The 19,449-nt window shown below is 43.0% G+C and overlaps 1 protein-coding gene across 1 annotated transcript in view; it reads left to right on the forward strand.

The window, feature by feature from the left end:
- Positions 1-19,449, forward strand: part of LOC146186221 (protein turtle-like) — a 198,262-nt gene that overhangs the window by 58,661 nt on the left and 120,152 nt on the right. The window lies entirely within an intron of this gene.

Here is a 19,449-nt window from a genome sequence, read left to right on the forward strand (position 1 = left end):
AGAAACCAATGGACGATCGGTTACAGTATTTAGATCTATTGATTCAGTTCGGTGATGATCATGTTTGTTGGGAATACAACCCGAGATCGATGAAGCCGTTGCTAAGCTCCAATTCGGGGCATTCCAAATTAGTGAAGAATGGGATGATCAACACATGCTTATTAAATGCGCTGAAGAAGTCTTGTTACCACGGCATGGGCAAGAGTTTTGAAAGACAAGTGACAAGAATTGCAAAGGCCGGTTATCGGGAGTCGGTTATTATTGAGGCCAGTTGCCGGGTACTGAAGAGCCTTAAAAGAACGCACAGACTGAAATCCCTGCCCAGCATGGGTGAGAGGAAGAGGAAGGTTGCAGTGGTACCGTATATGCACAGAATTTCGCATGGCCTCAGAAATGTAGCCAAGAGGTATAGTGTTGACGTCGCATTCACCGCCCCGCTCAAGATGAAGAGGATCTGCCCGGCTATTCAAAGGGAAAGAGAAGCGAAGAAGCAAGAATGTGGGGTGAAACATAGAAACCCATATGTTGGATGCAAGACAGGTGTTGTGTACAGGCTTCCACTCTCTTGTGGAGCCAGTTATATATATGACAAACAGGACGATGTAATAATAAGAGACTACAGGAACACCGGAACAACTTGGAAAGTGGAAAGGACAAAACGTTTCTGGTATCACATTGCATTCATGTGAACTAATGAAGGAGAAGAAGAAGTGCACTCCTAAGTTTGACAAGGTTAGGATTTTGTATCGCCACAAAGAGAAGAGGACGAGAGAGATAGTGGAATCATATTTTATTTCAACGGACAATAAGTGTGTCAGCAAGACTTCTCTTGCTCTTTCAAGCAAAGAGGTGTCTTTTTTAAGTGCTTTTTGTGCAGCAGGTGATCCCAGGGGTTGTTTCACGTGACTGTTTCGTTTTCTTCATGTTTGTTTTTTCTGGGCCTTGGAGTAAAGGGCTTAGGCATAGTTGTGAGTCAGCGCTTGTACTGTGGCTTTCTTTTATCTTGTCCTTTGTCTTCGTGTTTGCGCTGTTTATATTAATAATGAATAAGAATCAACTCGTCTGACAAAGTATCTTGGCTAGCCTGAAAAATCATGCAATATTGACCTTTGGAATAAAAGCGAGGATTAAGTTAAACATTAGGCGCGCATTTTTTCCTGATCTAGAAAATCAATATTGAGAAATATCGATTTATTCTTTATGTACATTGTTATTATTGTTTACATCAGAGAAAATTTCTCTCTAGCCGAAATATAATTTGTCGTTGATGTCAAATCTTTGGCAATGTGTTACGTTATGAGTACGTCGAGTAGGCTCGCGTGTGATGACTCCTTCAAATATATTACACCGGATATGTGGGCGAGAAAATGAGGACCGGTATCAACGCACTGGCACGTGAGGTCAATATTGCCAGATATCAATCTATTTAGGAAAATCTGCAAGAAGGTAGACAGGTAAGCACCTATATCAGCGCTCAGCAGCATCTTCGCGTCGTGTGCCTAAATAGAACGTTCAGGGAAGGCTGCAATTTCTTCGATTTAGAGAAATTGTCAGGAGTATGCAGGATAAGTGATTTCCTTTCATGATGTATAGAAGGCTTCTCTGCGATCCATCCATGATTGGCCAGTGCTGTCAAAGGGTGGGAAATCGAGCTCCTCTCAGCTTCAGGAAAACTGGCACGCTGGCGGTGAAAACGAGTTACTGTGTTAATCTGGAAAGTGAATTTGGTGAAGTGTATTCCTTTGGTGAAGGCTGTGTTCGTCCCTGCGGCCCCTGATGTGCATCTACAGCGGACGAAATTGGCTGCTCCGAATTTTCTCGAAGAAATCGATATAGATGTTCGGCAATACCCTGTTTACATTTCATCAACATTAAAATTGAATAAAATAGTTTCTTCACAAGTAAAATTACAACAAGACATCGAAAGAATGCGTTTCAAGGCGTCAATTATGTGAATAATAGTAGCAACCGGCCAGTTGCAATCATTCTGCCATTGTCATCATTCAGATACAGCGGCGAATAGAGAGCCTTATTTATAACGGCTTTTAAACGTTGTCTTAACAGATGCACCAGCCCATTTACGACAGAGCGATGTTAGTCTTTGAGGCTGTGCAAAGAGCACCTGGTGCAGAGTCTAGACTGAAGTCAGTGTGAATATCCGACGTCCTGTACATGCCAAACGATCTCGTCATTTTTTCATACTTAGCTCTATGCTGTATCTCGGGTAGAAGTAACGTAGAAACCTTTATCCCTTTTTTCTTCCGTCTTTTTTCACATATTTTTCTTTTGTTTCCGGGCGAAAATTTTGAATACCACAGCTGGCGATCTATTGATGGTGCTTCCTTGAACGGTTCGCACGAAACGTTTTTGGTTCACCTTCCACCGGCGTTCGGCACTTTCCGGCATTTGTTACAAGAAGCTGTTAGCAGCATTCATTTCCCGTTTGTCGTAAACGATGAGAATGTCGCTCCCAACCCCTTCCTGATTGCCCGTGTTTTATTTCGCAGTAACTAAACGACAACAAACATCGATATGGAGCGCACTCACTGGCTGCCACGGGAAGAAGTTTCTTTGTTCCTGGTCGTGCCAGGCGGGGCGCCGGAATAAACACCGCGCGGTGCACGTCGCCGTCATGGCGCGACATCACCTTGGCCCGCCCTTAGCTAAGAAGGAGGCATGCTAGGAGAAATACCGCGCGACGCACGGCACCACCGTCGTAGCAAGCAAGACTCGAGAACCCCTTACTCCGGCGGCTAATGGCTGGGGAAGCAAGCGGAGAGTGGCTTTACGGCGCCAACGCTTTCGTGACCGCCGGCGTAGGAACGGGCCTTAGTCCTAGTGAGCGACGCAAGCAAAGTCATCGATCACGTACGAGCCGGCGCTTTTGAGTGCATATATTCTATCCGGAGCTGAAAGCGCCAAGGGAAGCGCGCGCGCGCCTGTGTGTGTGTGTGTGTATGTGGCTAGAAAGACGCACTGAACACGCTACGCGTCCCTCTCCGACGTGGACGCCCGAGCCAGGTTCCCTATTTTTTGTTATCCTTTTTTCTACGCCTCTCCGTGACTGGCCCTGAGCGCAGGCGATTCTTGCTTGAATTAGCTTCAGTGCCAGGACCCAAATGAGATGGCGTCTTTCCGAGCCATACGCCCATGCATGAAATAAGTTTATCTAAGGGGACACGAAGAAGCGAAAACAGAAATGAATTAGATAACCATATTTTCAGCTTTGCTCCTTACCTACGTGTCTCCTGGCTTCCTATTCTCCTTTCTCTATTCCGCAGCATTTGAGAACACTTTGTCTTTATGCGATTTTAGTAACTCAGAGGAAATTGCTATGACGCACGCAGGCATACCTCTATGCGTGATAATGCTAATACGTGCGGATGCCTTCATTCAAAGACGCATCTGATAATTCTCGTATGATTCGATCGTTATGTACGTGAGATGGTTCATACGACTAAGCGCAGGGGGAAGCCATTCTATAAATTGAATTTGTTGACTAGTTTTTCCCAGTACCTGTCACTCATCATTCCTGCCCAACTCCCGGCACGTTTCTCGCACTCACGTACACCCATATTATTATACTGCACGACTGGTGAGTTGAGTCATCATTGAAGGTTCCCCCCTTTATCTTCTATTTAATAGTTAAACTGACTCTTCGCCATCTAGTGTGACGTAATGTCACGCTCGAAATTAGTGGAACTTGGCTGTCCGATGTCTATGAGGAAGTGCGGAATGGTCTGTTTAAGGCAAGAGACAAGAAGTATAAGTAAATCAATCAATCAATCAATCAATCAATCAATCAATCAATCAATCAATCAATCAATCAATCAAGCAATCAATCAATCAATCAATTAGTTTATTTTTTCGTACAATGTACAGCGGATAAAGGGGACAGGAGAAAAAGCTGCTTTCGTTGCAGCTTAACTAAGCTCCAGAAACCCAGCAGCATTGACGAACGATGCACTATTTACGTTTATACATAATTTGGCAGTTAGTAGGTAAAAAATGAGCATGCAAAATACAGAAGTAAGAAGGTGTACATCATCAAAGACTCCAGTTACTATAGGACACATATAGCATATTATACCGCAATACATTGTGCACGGGGGCAGTAAATGCACTATATATAAGCAGTTCAGCAATACCCCTTTGCGACAGTTTTCCTATATCAATCTGAAGTGCGTCGTACTTATTAAGTAGCGTTGGAACTTGGTAACATATGTTAGTCATCATTTTACCATAATTAGTTCGTGTTGACGGAACCAGCCAAGTTGATGGATTACGAAAACAATAGTTACTGAAATGTTTTTTTTTTTTAGTTGGGCTAAATCTAAAAAAAGGTCTAAGGTACCTTTAATGGCCCGTTTATAGGTGCAAAGTAATCTATGCGTACATATATCTTGCGCTTAATGATCCTGTGTGTACAAAAAAGTGGTGCTGTGTGTTTCAAGGGTGACCCATTTCCAACTGCGCGGAGAGCTCGTCTCTGGAGGACGGAAATTTTATGTATATTTATTGCAGTGATGTTGTCCCAAACTAAACCACAGTAACACAGACGGGAATAAAAAAGAGCATAGTAGATCATGAGTTTTACAGCAGCTGGAAGAAAATGGCGACATCGGTTTATCATTCCCGCTGGCCTGCTTAATTTTGAGTATAGGTAGTTGACATGATCATTCCACAACAAGTGTTCTTCAAAGATCACATTACGTGATTTGACACATTTTTCTGTGCAAACTACATACAGGCCTAAAGTAAGTGTTTTCGTTGCATCAACTAATAAGCCGCGGTAATGAAACATCACGCATTTCATTTTTGCTTCATATAAAATTAGCGAATTTGTTTTCACACCAAGCTTTCAGTTTACAACAAAAAGCACTTGTTTTTATTTCTATTTCCGCCATGTTCTTTCCAGGGAAAAACAAAACGGTACAGTCATCTGCGTATATAACAAAGTGGCAACTATCGTATATTTTTACAATGTCATTGATGTAGTAAAGAAACAAAATAGGCCCAAGAAAATTACCTTGTGGAACTCCCGATTCTATACATATCAAACGTGACTTGTTCATAATTATGTCAGTGAATTGGAACCGACCTTCAAGATAAGACTGCATCAGTTGTTGAGCCGTTTCTCTGAAGCCATATCTTTCAAGTTTATCTAGTAAAATTGAATGATTCACGCAATCAAAGGCTTTACTGAAGTCTTGATATAGTCCGAGAACCTGTAAATTATTCTCGAAATTCTTTAGTATTACTTCTTTTTGTATCAGTAACGCTGTTTCTGCTGTACGGATTTTTCCAAAGTCAAACCCATATCTAAAACCATATCTACGCCTATTAGAGCTGCTGCTTTCAATAAACGGCACGCTAAAAAATAAAAAGGATAGAATAAAGTAATTATATTTCGGCATCGCTGCAAACTTCGCAATTGTTAAAAATAAATTGGTGCTTTCACTTCTCGCCAGAAAGCACTCCATTTACGCTAGCAGCTTCGACGTCTGCGGTGCGTCTGTAAATGCGAGTAACTTCGAATATAGCCAAGCACTAAAAGATAGCATTTGTTGCGATTTGAAATGGCGTTTTTGAATACTATTTTTCAAGCCGCCAGGGTAAAAAAACGTTCGGAATTAATTTGGTCCACCCACCGGCATTCTTGCGTACATGATGCATAAAATTACACTATGCGCACTTTCACTTTGCATGCCTGCATGGTTACACCGGGCTGTACAGCTGGATGGGTTCACTGTATTTACTTTGCGCGGGTCATTAATATAGGCAGTCTTTTTTTTTCTGGCATAAATAATGTTCCAGGCAATATTGCATTGCAGGTTCTGAAAACCACTCTGAGAATCGAAGCTCACATAGAAACTAAATGACATGAGCAAGATGATAAAAACGATAATAATCGTTTTTGGAGCATGATGGCCTTAGCTCGTATGTGTCATTAAGCACAACAAAAACGCGGCATAGTAATGCAGGTATAGTCTGCCTTATGACGCAGATCTAGTGATTATGCATTCCGTGTCGGCCTTAGCCTCGACGCGAGAAGGTGCCAATAACTTCGGTGGGCGGGGAGACGAGGTGGTGAAGGGCGGCTGTTCCTGGCCCTACGGGGCTGGGACTGGTAGTTCAACGCCGCTTGCAGCGGGGGCTAGCCTGCCACCAATTTTTTTTCTGTTATAGGCCGTCATTTCACCCGCCACCGCTTAGGTTGTGGACGACGGCTGTTGCAGCGCGCGCCTTTCTCTCCCTCTTCTTTTCTTTTTCTTTCTTCTCTACTTTCTCTCTTCTGTCCGCACGAGGCAGTGGAGGTGGCTCAGCTACAGGGCCAGTAGCAGGCCCGTGCATTTTCTTTTTCTTATTCCTACAACCACAACAACAACAATAGCTTCGGCAATGTTTGTCATGCTCCAGTATTATAAACATAACCGGTCACGCCTATCGAATGCGAAAGCATTGTAAGAAAAAAGTTTACTTTAACCTCTTTTATTGCCTTGCCGGTGCACACAGCCTGACCTAGAATCATTCACAAACTCTTAACAAGTTTTCACATATTTTGGTCACTTTATGTACGAGCTCAAATATAGTGAAAACGAGGGAAGTAAGGAGCAATAAAATGTTGCTGCATATTCAACTCAGACTCTTCAAAGGACCATTATAAGCTATAAGATGGCTCCTTTTCATATGGATTTGTGTTTGGTTTATTTCAAGCTGGGCAAAGTCACGCAGTTTCTCATATAACAGCTTTTGCTCTTTAAAGTAACGCTTAGCAGGCAATAAAGGCGAAGGTATGCCTGTCTCTTACTTTGGCGGGAATGGCACTATCGGCATCGCTTTGATATGGGAAGCTTGCGCCAACCAGTTTTATTACTTCCGTCAAAGGATTAGCGATGCTGGTGGATTCCGGCATGTGCATAACAGCACGCGGGATTACTCGACTGTACTCGGAGCACTCTATCGCTAGAAGACGAGGCAAGGGTGAGAGTTGATAGTGACGCTGGCTTGTTGGCTCGTACGATCCTTCATTTACTTGACCTTTTTGTTTGCGTCTTGTTTCCTCATGCTGATTCTCTCGCTTCGACACGCCAGATTTTCTACTGTTCGGATCTTTAAGAAGGTTTATAGTTAGTTCTATCTGGGCGTCTGCTAGCACTTTCAGCCGCACCTATAACAACCAGAAAACAAAATTGTAACAATTGATCCTGTCGAAAATGCTCGAATAGAAAGTGCAGAGGCCGCGGCTGACTGATTAAACATGACTGCATGGTCAATAAAATATTTACTGGTCAAGTTACTTAAATTTAAACGTTTTGCTTCGCTGGTCCCACATAAGCGACAATATATAGCCCCTGCAAAAATACGAGAACGATGGGAAGGCGTTGTTTCCTGCGGTGTGGACTTCGATTTGATCCCTCTGCAAACGAACACTAAACGCAGGTTATAATTTCATGGCCATGAACTTGGCCTTCGGGTTTCATGATTCTGTGTGAGCGAATGATTTCATGAGAATTTTGAAACTTTCTACACCATTACAGGTGCAACTCGTCATAAGCCGCAGTGAAAATATAGGGGGCTGCATTTCACCTTTCACTTAGACACCTATGTCAAACCACAAAGAAATAGAGAAAGAGATATTCCTAAATGTTGGCATTCTTACTCACATATTGTCTTGGTGGTGTTACGTTTGCTCGCCCCTATATATGAAACGATGCATCACCAAAACTTCGCATAATAACACCGAATTTTTCTTAGCTGCAATATTAAGCTTCAGCGCTCGTGCGGCGAACAGAGGCGAACTAGAGAGAGAAAGAGAGAGAAACAGGCTTCCAGCAATGCAGTTTAGGAAAGCGTGACTATATAAATAAGTAAAATATCTACACTTCCTCCTGGTAGCAATGGCACAAAGCGAATAGAGCAGTCCTTTTGTGCTGTGCCAGAGATGAGAAGTGGTTTGCGCAAGTGGGCGGATGACAGAGTCCCCTCTGTTTACCTTGAACACACCGACTCCCCAGACAGGTCCCATTAGACGTTCCTCAGGGCGAGCAGGAAATCTGCCTGGACGAGCGAGACGATGGCCCCACGTGACCGGCCACTTCACCTCTTTGACTTCCGGTCTTCATAGGGCTAGAGCAATCACGGAAGCTCATGGTGCTGAGTTTTTCCTTGGGCTGGCCCTGCACTTGGGACTAAAAGCAGCAACGACCCACAGTTTCTAACAAAACTATTCGGGTCAGCGTTTGTTTTTTCTTCTTTAGCCGTGTGCGAAAGCATTCAAGGCTTTTGTCACGTTGTGAACGCTTTGTTGTTTAGTTCTGGGATGTGAAAAGCTGTATGTCATAAATTCAGGGCAATTGGGGTTTGAAAGATACTGTAATTGTTCCGTTATGCCTCTCAAAAGCAGAGAGCGTGGCCGAAGACTTCTTGCCAATACTGTACGTGCCTTCTAGCGTCGTACCGCGCTCGTTACTGGCCATTAAGGGGAATGAGGTGGAAAGCACGACCTTGCAGACAGCTTTTATCGCAAGAATAGTGGAGAAAAAATGTTAATTTGCTACAACTTACTGCAACTTGATACGTGTCCATTGGCTTGAAAGCTTTAGTGGTCGTGATGGCAGGCTCAACATATTGATTCAGTGTCATTTATAAACCCTGCATTTAAGGAAAAGATTCAGGTGTGTAAGTATTTCTTGCTGAGGAACACGCTTCGATATAGGTGTACGTTTTAGGCCTTACAGGTTAGAATGCAGTAATGTATAGCTCAGAGTCAGGCAGAGCGAGAAACTGCAATGTGCCATTATAGTGGCTAGAGTACAACCGGGTATAAGAGGATAAAGTGTGAGGCTAAAATGTGTGAGGTTCAAGAGGCTAAAAGGTTTGTATAGACGCTAGACGCTTTGCGTTTAGGCTTATCGGGTGATAGTATTGGGTGTAAGGCTACACGGGCATTTCTACTACTACACGCCTTTATTATTAGGTCTAACTAATGTTTTGTTGATTACAAGATAGTGAATCTGACTGCCCATAGCCTACAGTGAGTGCAGTCCATTTTGTGGATCGTACTGCTTGCTTTCTTTCCGGATGAAAATATCCAGCAGCATGCACCAAATGCGCTAATAATGGATACCATAGATATTAAACTCGTCCTAGGGTAATTTTCGATGCCGAATCGAAAATATAATTTGGTGGTAGAATATACAACGGTCCCTTAAGGTAGAGAAGTGGGTTCCAAAAGGAGAGCGTAGCATGTGATGGCCGAGAGTGAGACGGAATGATAATATCACTTGGATGTTGTCAAGAATGGGATGGTCGCAATTTGCGGAGGTCAGGGTTAATTTAGAGCAAATGACGGGTTCCTTTATTGTTGCAGTGCATGCAGTTAGGGGTCATCATTTTTGCGGTGTCAAAAACAGAAGACATATAAAGTTGCGTCTTCTAAAAGGTCATGGGATCACCACCTACTTGCTTCGCACTTCTCTCAGCAATGACGGCAGTGCCCAACTTGGGAAACTCCGTTCTTGTTTGTTCATCATTTTGAATTTCGCGCTGCATAAAAAAAAAAAAAGAAAAGCGAATTGCACTAGCTCGCTGTGAAGGTTAGCCTGAACTTAAGTTCAGTTCCAAATCTTGTTGAATTCCAATCCAGATCTAAGTTGAAATCCAAAGCAAAACTATAAGCTTAGGCTAAGTAGCTGATAGTTAACTTATATGTCTAGCATTTGCACGGAACGTTCTTTTTTCCACACTGACTGGAAAATCTTCAAATTCTTTGCAGATATGGCTAAAAAGAAATAGCCTGAATCTATAAAGACGACTTTTTTTCTCAATTCTACCTCTACTTTGTTATCAGAAAAGCAAGCCATGGGTTTACAACTTCTAGATGTACCTTGGATTTGGCGCCTGAGGAATTGCGTGAAAGCATTGGGCTTCTGATCGCGAATTGGCTTCGTGCCATCGGCAACAAAGGGAAAAGAAAACTGCACTTAAACTACTTCACAGGACTTAAAATATTTGCGTAAAGCATAAACACACTAGCGCCCAAAACGTACAGCCTATATCAGCGTGGGTAGCAGAGGCGCCAGGGCTCAAAGTTATAGGGGCTGCCCTTTATATACTTGTTATTCATTTGCTTGTCCGACTTGAAATCCTTTAACATAGCGCTGACGTCCTCGGAATACGGACAGCCGTTAAGATATCAAACAACGTCTGAGATTACGCTGAACTATCGACCACACCGAGCGCGGCGCGGGAGTGTAAAAGGTGTCGGCCTCTGCTCTCTGCTCTCTAAAGTCGCCCCCGCGAATAAATTTCTCCACCAACCTGTCACGGAATAAAACACCCAGTACGCGTCCCAAAAGCGGCCGCCATTCTATATATTTCTGTTTCCATTTCTTAGGCGCACGTTTTAAAGGCGCGAAGATTCCCTCGGAACTTTTCTTCAGCTTTATATTTTTCTTCACTGAAGTGATCTTGAAATGTGTGTTTTACTTTCTGGCGGGATACCGAGGTAACGGGCACGATAAAAGTGAAAAGAACATCTTGCAGGAAATGAAAGTTTCGCCAACGAATGTCCCGACGCCATCTTGGTTCGATGCTTTGCGGCTGACTCCTTATTTTCTAACATTTAATCTTTGACGTCTGTCATGGCTCTTTTTTTTTTTCTTCTCTCAGTTCGCTGTGTACAGTTTGTTTTTGCTGCCTCTAAGTACAATCCTAATCGTTCTCTCGCTCCGCTCAAGCGGCTCTGAACACGCAATACAAAAACAAAATGAGCAGCCACGTGAGTGATCTGAGCGCAGCGGATTTTGCCGTGGACCAACCTTGCCAGCGCTCCGGGCCTAAGGCGCAGCTAAGTAAAGGTACACAATAGGAGTGTCTCTAAAAATCGTCTTTTTTTTTTTTTTTTTTCATCTTGGAGCCACGGGAAAAAGAAGGCTGGCCATCCCAGTACTGCACCTGCAGTTTTCGCTAATATTTATTCGGGGCTTTTACTCCGGTATAAGGGTCCGTGCTACCGCCACGCATTTGGGGCGACTTGGGGCAAACCGCCGCTGAAGCCGTTCCCGTATATATGTGTACGTTCACCACACTCTTTAGGTTTCGGTTGTCTTCCTCACGTTCGCTTCAGCTTCGTTTTCTTTTGTGTCAACATAGCCCTAAAGCTTCGGTTAAGGGTCATGGCAATGCGTGTGCCACCTACACGTTTTGCCTTTTGTTTTTCATTTAGAGGTTTTTTGCTTTCATGTGTACATTTTTTCCCAACAAAGCGAGGTAGAGGCAGATAAATGCGGGCAGTCAGAAGTAAACGGTTTTAAAGAAAACACCTAGCCAGCAAAGCGAGACACTTGTTCCAGATGCTTTCGGGCAGATAGAGCCAGACCAGGTCACGCTAGACTACCCTTTGTACCAAGGGAACAGTGCGGCCCTCAGCGTCGCTTTCTGGGGTTATTCAGAAGTTTCTTGTTTTAGTCGGGGCATTGTGCTAGCGAGAATATTTTGGCCATTATCTTTTGGATAGTTCGAACACTTCTGGAAGGTTACAATTCGGCCTGTAATGCTGCCCTGGTGTCAAAGAAGTAATTTATAAAGATCACAGAAAACGTTTTCGAGTGCTCTGTGAACGTTTTCGAGGGACGGAACTAGCGGTTTGAATTATTCTTTCGCTCTCTTACGTTATAAGCATGGCAGACCCATACACACCAAGAAATACGTGTTAAAACGTTCTTGCGCGAATGGAGTGTTATTGTATATGTCTGGTAGGCTTTTTTCTCAGAAAATCCAGACCATAGCCTAATCATATGCAGGGCGTTTCAGATGTTTGCAAAAAACTTATACAGGCAAACGTATATAGTATATGCATGGCTAACATTGTCTGCAATGTACGGCTCCAAAGAAGTAAATAAACATTTTACACGATGGCAGAGCCTGTTTTATGCGTTGTTTTGTTTCCATATTGTAATTTCAAAGCGTTTTTATTAATACTACATTACCTAAATATATACCGTCTCATTTCGTTCGGTCTTCATGCCTGAAAAATAAATTGAAAGATAAGAACAAGTTCGACTCATAGGCAAGATGTGTCTCAAGGGAATTCGCTGCATTTAACCAGCCATTCCGATGAGCATACAATTCCTTGCTTAGTGCATATTGGTAGGGTACATCAATTTACGAAAACAAATTTGACTGATTTCGGGGTAATCCTAACTTGTTTCGAGTTTAGCAACAAAGCCGCTGTTTGAAGAGAAGCGGTTGCAAATAATGCGTACTTTCGTTACTGTTGTTGTTGTGGCTGTAGGAAGAAAGAAAAGAAAATGCACGGGCCTTCATTGGCTCTGTAGATGAGCCACCTCCGCTGCCTCGTGCAGATAGAAGAGAAAATAGAGAAGAAAGAAAAAGAAGAGGGAGAGAAGGATGCGCGCCGCAACAACAACCGTCGTCCACCACCGAAGCTGTGGCACGTGCAATGACAGCCTACAACAAATAAATATTCGGTGGCAGCCTAGCTTCCGCCGCAAGCGGCGGTGACCTACCTGTCCCAGCCCCATCACCTTGTACGTGATTTATTGCCTACTTTAGCAAGCGATAGTTCATCTCCATCTGAAAGAAATCCCTTTAATTATTCGCAGTGTTCTACAAACGTGCAAATGTTGGAGTTGACCTGCTTAATAAAACAGAATAAAATCGGAAGAAAAACAACTGGTCATAATCGGCTGACTTGATTAGTCACAAGGATTTTTTTTTAGAGTTAACATCGCGAAGATACAAGGGCTACCTGAATGGCCTTTGTTAGACATCGGCTTCTACTATATACGCGCTGGCTGGTCCAAGAAAATGTCAACTTATTCTTTTAAGCGCAAGGAATATTAAATTATCTTCAATAATCACTTCCTGACTTTCTCGTGACTTTGAAGTCTCGGAGTGCTATCATACACTGCACGTTGCAATAATATTCCTTTGTATACAGGGTGACTCACCTATGGACAACCATGCTGTTTCCCCAAATGCGAGCAAAATGCATAATAGCATTATATCGATCACTTTGGAAAGGGGATACAACGCTATAAGTTTCGAGCTTCAAGAATTAATCTATTTGCGATATATAATATTTATATTTTATCACATTATTCCTTTTCCCGTACAGGTATGAAATTGTCGTTTGACGCGCTCTGTTCGCAGAAAACGTTTCTGCTGATCAGTAAATCCGAGGTGGGCGTGAAATCCCTGCTGAACACTGCCATGCATTTAAAACACTTCCACGAATATATAACTATTCGCTTACCTTTATGTAATATAGTTCACGTATCTGGCCCACAATTTACCCGTTTGACAGCCCACGAACAAGTTATGTCGGTAAGTAATGACACTAACATCCTCCCTGCTGTTGCTAGGCTTTAACTATCAGAATGGGTAGGTTATACATACTGTGCACACCACGCCCGTGGTTAAACTAGGCCCATCATTATTATTTTTTGATCAGGCACGCGTTTTCGCCCATGGTGAGGATCATCAGACTCTCCTGCTGCCGGAAGGAGAATGACGCATGAAACGGCAGACACTTGTGAATATTTATTAGCTGTCAGCGCGGTCTAAAACATGCGCCCCATCATAGCCGCCTTTCCGTGTACAATGACCTACTTTTTTTTCCTACCACTCTAGACAGCACACTACTCTAGCTCTGTTATAACTTTTCTCAACGCATGTTTACACTGATGTACTTAGAATAACCGAACAGCTCACGCTACTGGTTACCCTGTAAAAACTGAAATCTTGTCGTGTCATGCAAGAAAAAACTGCATGTGTTGACAAGTGGTAGAGTGGGTCCTACTCCAATGCTCGATACGTCGGTTGTGGGCGCTACATTATTTTCTTCATAGTTCGATAAAAAAAACATGATCTTATCTAAAATGTCACGTGAAAAGCGTTTCGATTCCGCGGGCAAGTGTCTCAAGATTGAGACCATAATATTTGTTTAGACAGGGATGATATTGAAGTAATTCAACTTGCTGGCGAAAAAACGTCATCTAAGGTTTATCCAAAAAGCATTTGCGCCTTTGTTGAATATATCTTTCCAACAAGATACAAGGTAAAGTCGTAGTAGGAAAAGCTTGGTGCCGGAAAGATGCCATGGTTTCCCGCGAGAATTTTGGTCTCGTTGGCTGGCATAGTAATATTATTGCAGTCATCTTGAATATATAAATAAATGCACTGCTCTAATGGCGGGATGCCACGCCCAATTCTCATAGTGCTTTTACGCACTCGGCTTTTGCATTCCTTTATTTTATATTTTCGGTCATTTTAGTACCGCGAAAATGCAACGTTCATGGGTAGTTAATTTAGACTCTATAAATACTCCACTACGAAAATGAATACGAATGCACTTGCTTATGGTACCACGTGTTTACACCGAGCCAAATATCCTCAATAAAGCGCCTTCTCCATTGTTTTTATTTTTCCTACAATGAAAAAACTCTCATAATACTTATAGAGGCTATCTCAATTATCATTTAAATCAGCATCTAAAATAGAAATCTTTGCTCAGAGCACAAAGTTTAATGTCTGTGGGGATTACAACTGCACCCATTCTTCCTGAATACTGTTCAGTGTTCTCTCAACGTTTCCTGTTTTCTCAATAGCACACCAAAAATTTCATATCTTCTTTAGTGCAACTCAAACTTAGTGTCACGAATACGTTTTCTTTGGTTTGGAAAAAGTGTTTCGTCAATCAACACTTCGCACATTACCTCATTAGGAGCTTGTAGCTATCATTTAAACCTGTGCCGCCGCAGGATATGCGTTTTCATTTGGTCAGTGTTTAGTTCCGCCGAGCAGTACAAAAAGACCACGAACGTCTGCTGCGCAGGCGCGTCATATTCAGTGATTAACAGCGTCAACGAAGAAATTACCCACGCCGAGACTTAACCACTCGGACTAGCGAAGACGCTGTTTTTTTAGAGCTGGAGATTGTATGCGCCCGTTCGGCGGTTCAGTCACGTTGCATTTGGTGCATTCGCCGGTGTAACCGAAAGACAAAACAAAAAGAGACTCAAGAGCAAAAGAGAATTTTTCAGAGGAAGGGAAAGAAGAGCCACGTCAGCACCACTCGCTCATTCTCTTTGGCTCGTACTTTGCAACTGTACATACATACGAATCTCTCGAACTGTTTTCTCCCAATATATCGCTAAAACAGTGAAATGGATACAATCAAATTTCGCACATGAAGTATCATTTGGTCGATCGAAAAGCCACGTTTATAAGGGGACACACTGCTTCATGTTAACGTTGGACATATGCTATTACGATTAGGCTACCTTCCGCTCTGTCACTAAGCATAGAAATGTGGGACATCACCTCTGTTGAAGGCTACACACGTTCAAGCAAGGTTAGTAGCGTGGATAGAGGGTGGAGCAATGCCATAGAGGTACTTGGTATGCTGAGCAGTGACAAGGAAATGGTGGTTACGTTCGCTGCTTTTTATTTAAGGTTTATAGAGTGCGGATGTTAGCCAGCTTAACAAGGTCACCAAGCTGATTTTTGTGTCTTTCTTTGAACCAAAATAACAAAAAAACACAACATATCACTAGCGCAGCGATGTACATTCTGGAAGGCAGGTGTACCGCGATTGTCCGGATAACAAAAAGGGTCAGTAAAAAACAGCATCTCCTGAAAAATGGTTTTGGTTAGACGGAGGTCAACGAAGCAAAGCAAATATTGAATCAAGGTTAATAGCGAAGTCTGTTTTATGGGCCAGTCCCCGTTGAGAAGTCACTGCGTAGTAGCTGCGACTATAAGCAAGAATTTACATATATCTAGAGACAAAGGCTACTACATGCTCGTGACACACAAAGGTGGCGGAAAAGTTAGTATGTAGTTAAAATGAAATCAGTGCCTTTTTTTTTAAATTCCACGGAATGTAACTCTTTGGTTTATCATAAGGAGACGATCGTGACCTGAACCTCCTAACTATATTGACGGCGTCCGTAGACACTACTTAACATCTAGAAAATGTCGAAGGAGAGTAGCCTATGGGAGAATGAAGATGGGGGTCCACTTCACAGTACACACCTTAGCTACGCAGTAAATAAAGTAATCAAGGCTGAGGTGAAACGACAAAGAGAGCGAATGGCCTTGGTGTTAACCTCAGGTGTAATTATATGACAGTGGCTCTCTGACGTCAAGAGCGGCGGTCGAGCCGTCCACCGCGAGTGAGACAGTTATATGCGCTTTACTATTTTAAAAGAAGTGACTTTTATCAACAATATCGCGATTATCATTCGTTTCCAATGAGGAATCAGGGTAAATACAGGTCGCATTATTCCCCCTGTCCATTTTTTCTAAGCATTTCTTCTCTATATGCAAAGAGAAAACTATCTAGGGGAGAGGTTATAGAAAGACGGGTTGTAAGCAGAGATGGCAAATTGATGCGGGTGAGCCTTCTCTACAAAATGCATTTTTGAACCCTGAATATGAAATATTGCTTCATGCATGAAATATTGAACATGAACATGAATATGAAAATGATGGTAGTCTCATTTCTCTGTAGAAACCTTAATAGCGCCGTATAAGGCAGGAAGGAGCAAGAAAAATAAGGCAAACAAAAGGTCTATTGTAGTGGGCGTGTCGTCATCATCATCATCATCAGCCGGACTATACCTACTGCCGGGAGAAGGCTTCTCCCACATTTCTCCAATTAGCCCTGTCCTGTGCTAGCTGCGTCCACGTGACCCCTGTAAACTTCTTAACATCATCCGCTCCCCTAACTTTCTGCCACCCTCTGCTAGGCTTTCCTTTCCTTGGAATCCATTTGTTACCCTACGCGACCATCAGTTGTCCTCCCTTCGCACTACATGCCTGGCCCATGTCTATTTCATCTCCTTGATTTCCACTAAAATATCGTTAACTCTAGATAGGAAGCGATAGATAGGGTGATAGGAACGAGATAGGAAGCGTGCAGAGCGGATCAGATATATAACTCGAGTGCATGTGCACCGATTATTTTCTAACACTTCGGGTTCTTCAATCAAGCCTAATAGGGCAGAGCGCTCTGGAGTCTTTTGCATTTCACCTACACCGAAACCCAGTCTCAATGGCGGGTGTTTTGTTTTCACGACCTCTGTCTCCGAGCGCCGCAACAAATTAAACATTATGTCACGTTGGAAAGGCGGAAAGTAGAAAGAGAAGGTAGTGTTAACCCATACGAAGCTCGTCTTTATGGCGTCAACCTAATAGCACCTTATATTTCTGTCGCCAACATTAAAAACAAGAATGTTAGAAGATAAAAGAAGTTGCGATTCTGTAAACGTACCTACGAATGTATAGATTTTCCCGGCGGCTACAACAGCAATTGCGCGTTGACTCTTTGCCCTAATTATTGAAAAAATATGTTACTTATACATGATATCCGCAAAGTGCTAACAGAATACATGCAAATAACATTTTAATGCTGATTAATAAGGCTTGGATCTAGATAGGCACACAGCGGTCCGTAAATACTTCTATGTTACTGCACTGATTGCGGCATTTTCAGCATGAATAAAATATTGTTTTAAGCCGAATCGCTCTGTGCCGTTTTTGCATTTCGCATGTAGCAGAAAGTTCGAAAACGTGGAGCAAGTTTGCTAGTGTATTAATTAGTGACTATGCGTTAGTGAGCACGCACGGACTTACTTCAACCAGAGATTAGTTGTCTTCCGTTGTATTTCAAGAAGCTATATCCCCCCATAGGGCAGCAGATAAGATGGCTTAACACTGGAAGCGATTTACTCACTTGCTGTAATTATCGCACCGTTATTTCTGTTCAGTTCTCCCGCTAATCATGCTCTCTTGCGATGTTTACGTAAGCAGACTTGGATGTTTACGTGGGCTGATATCTTTCGCTGCCTTATTGGTCATGTGCTCGTTAATAGCGAACGAATGGAGAACACTTAAGAAGCATGTTTAGCATGAATAGCCTCCAGTTCCAAGTAATGACAATTTTAAACGGCCCCTGAGATGCTGCTTGCGGTAAACATGTAATGCAAGAAATCCGTTGAAGTGGTCTTGCGATTATTCCAGCCAAATTTCGCAAGCTTTGCGTACAGCCTAGATTTTACAAATAATTTTTAAGAAGTTACCCTGGCGACCGCTCGAAACCGATTTGGACGACACGACCCCACGTGCAAACCTCTCCGCTGACGCAAGTGGGGCTGCTGAGCGCGCCTACTGATTGGACGCTCCCAATTTATTTTCATCATTCTTTCTTGAGAGCCGACGAGGGCTGAGTAGAGGTGGGAGAGAGGAACATGATTTTGGACCGCCCATATATTCTAAGGTAATAAAGATAGCATAAAAATAATTCCATTGCGGAGAAGATTGATGGGTTAGCTATTGCTCGTTCGCGTTTTATACTTTATGCAAATAGCTCTTCATGGGTCCTTTAAGAGCTCAAAATAAGGGCTGACTAGGCTACAGTAAAACAAAAAGAAAAGCACACGTAAAATATGCTCTTTCATAGAAAAACATAACAAATGTGCAGCAGAAAAGCAGAGACTACAGTAGTACGTTACAATGCAGATACACAAAACATCAATATTCAGTGCATACCACAACGCCAGACAATAACTTTCAGTGAGAGTGCTGAGGGAGCAAAAATATGCAACATCCCAGCAAGGAAAAACCAACGCGAGCAGTCTTTGCGCACAAAAGCGCAGCTATCTGAGCGAGTTGGCAGGAATACATACCGAACATGAGCGCATAAACACTGACACAGAAAGAATATAGGGACACAATGAGCGCACAAGATTGCAAGCATGAGGCAATAATGTGGAGAACAAGGTGTCCTCTACTGCATAAACCCGCCGCCGGGGTTGCGCAGTGGTTACGCCGCTCGACTACTGTTCCCAAGGATGCGAGATCGAATCCCGGCCTCGGCGGAAGCTTTTCGCTGGAGGCGAAAAGCAAGGCGTCAGTGTGCTGTGCGATGTCAGCGCAGAACCCCAGGTGGTCGAAATTTTCGGAGTCCTCTACTACGGTGTCTCTCATAGCCTGAGGTGCTTTGGGACGTTAAACCCCACAAACCAACCAATCAAGCATAAGCCCGTAGCAGTAGCACAGAGTGGACAGCAGAACAATAGCACTCATTCATGAAATTCGCGATCTTATTTAACGCAGAAATCTACCTGCGCAGGATTGCTTACCAGGGATTACCAACGGAATATTCGCAAGGATAATGGCCGCAGTAGCTGGCAGTCTAAACTTTGAAGTGGTGTACATAACAGTATAATAGCACAAGAGATAATGAGCACACTAGAATGCTGAAAATTTCAGGCACACAACAACACCAATTAGTAGACAAACGTCTAGAACAGCACAGGTGTATTCTCCACGAGTGGACTAAACAAGGTAAGAACACGACAGTGCAAGTGGGGAAATACAGGACCTTTAAATCGAAACCCGCGCACGACGCGGGAG

The sequence above is a fragment of the Amblyomma maculatum genome, chromosome 6 (assembly GCF_055883805.1).
Source record: "Amblyomma maculatum isolate TAMU_Amacu chromosome 6, ASM5588380v1, whole genome shotgun sequence".
Lineage (NCBI taxonomy): Eukaryota > Metazoa > Arthropoda > Arachnida > Ixodida > Ixodidae > Amblyomma > Amblyomma maculatum.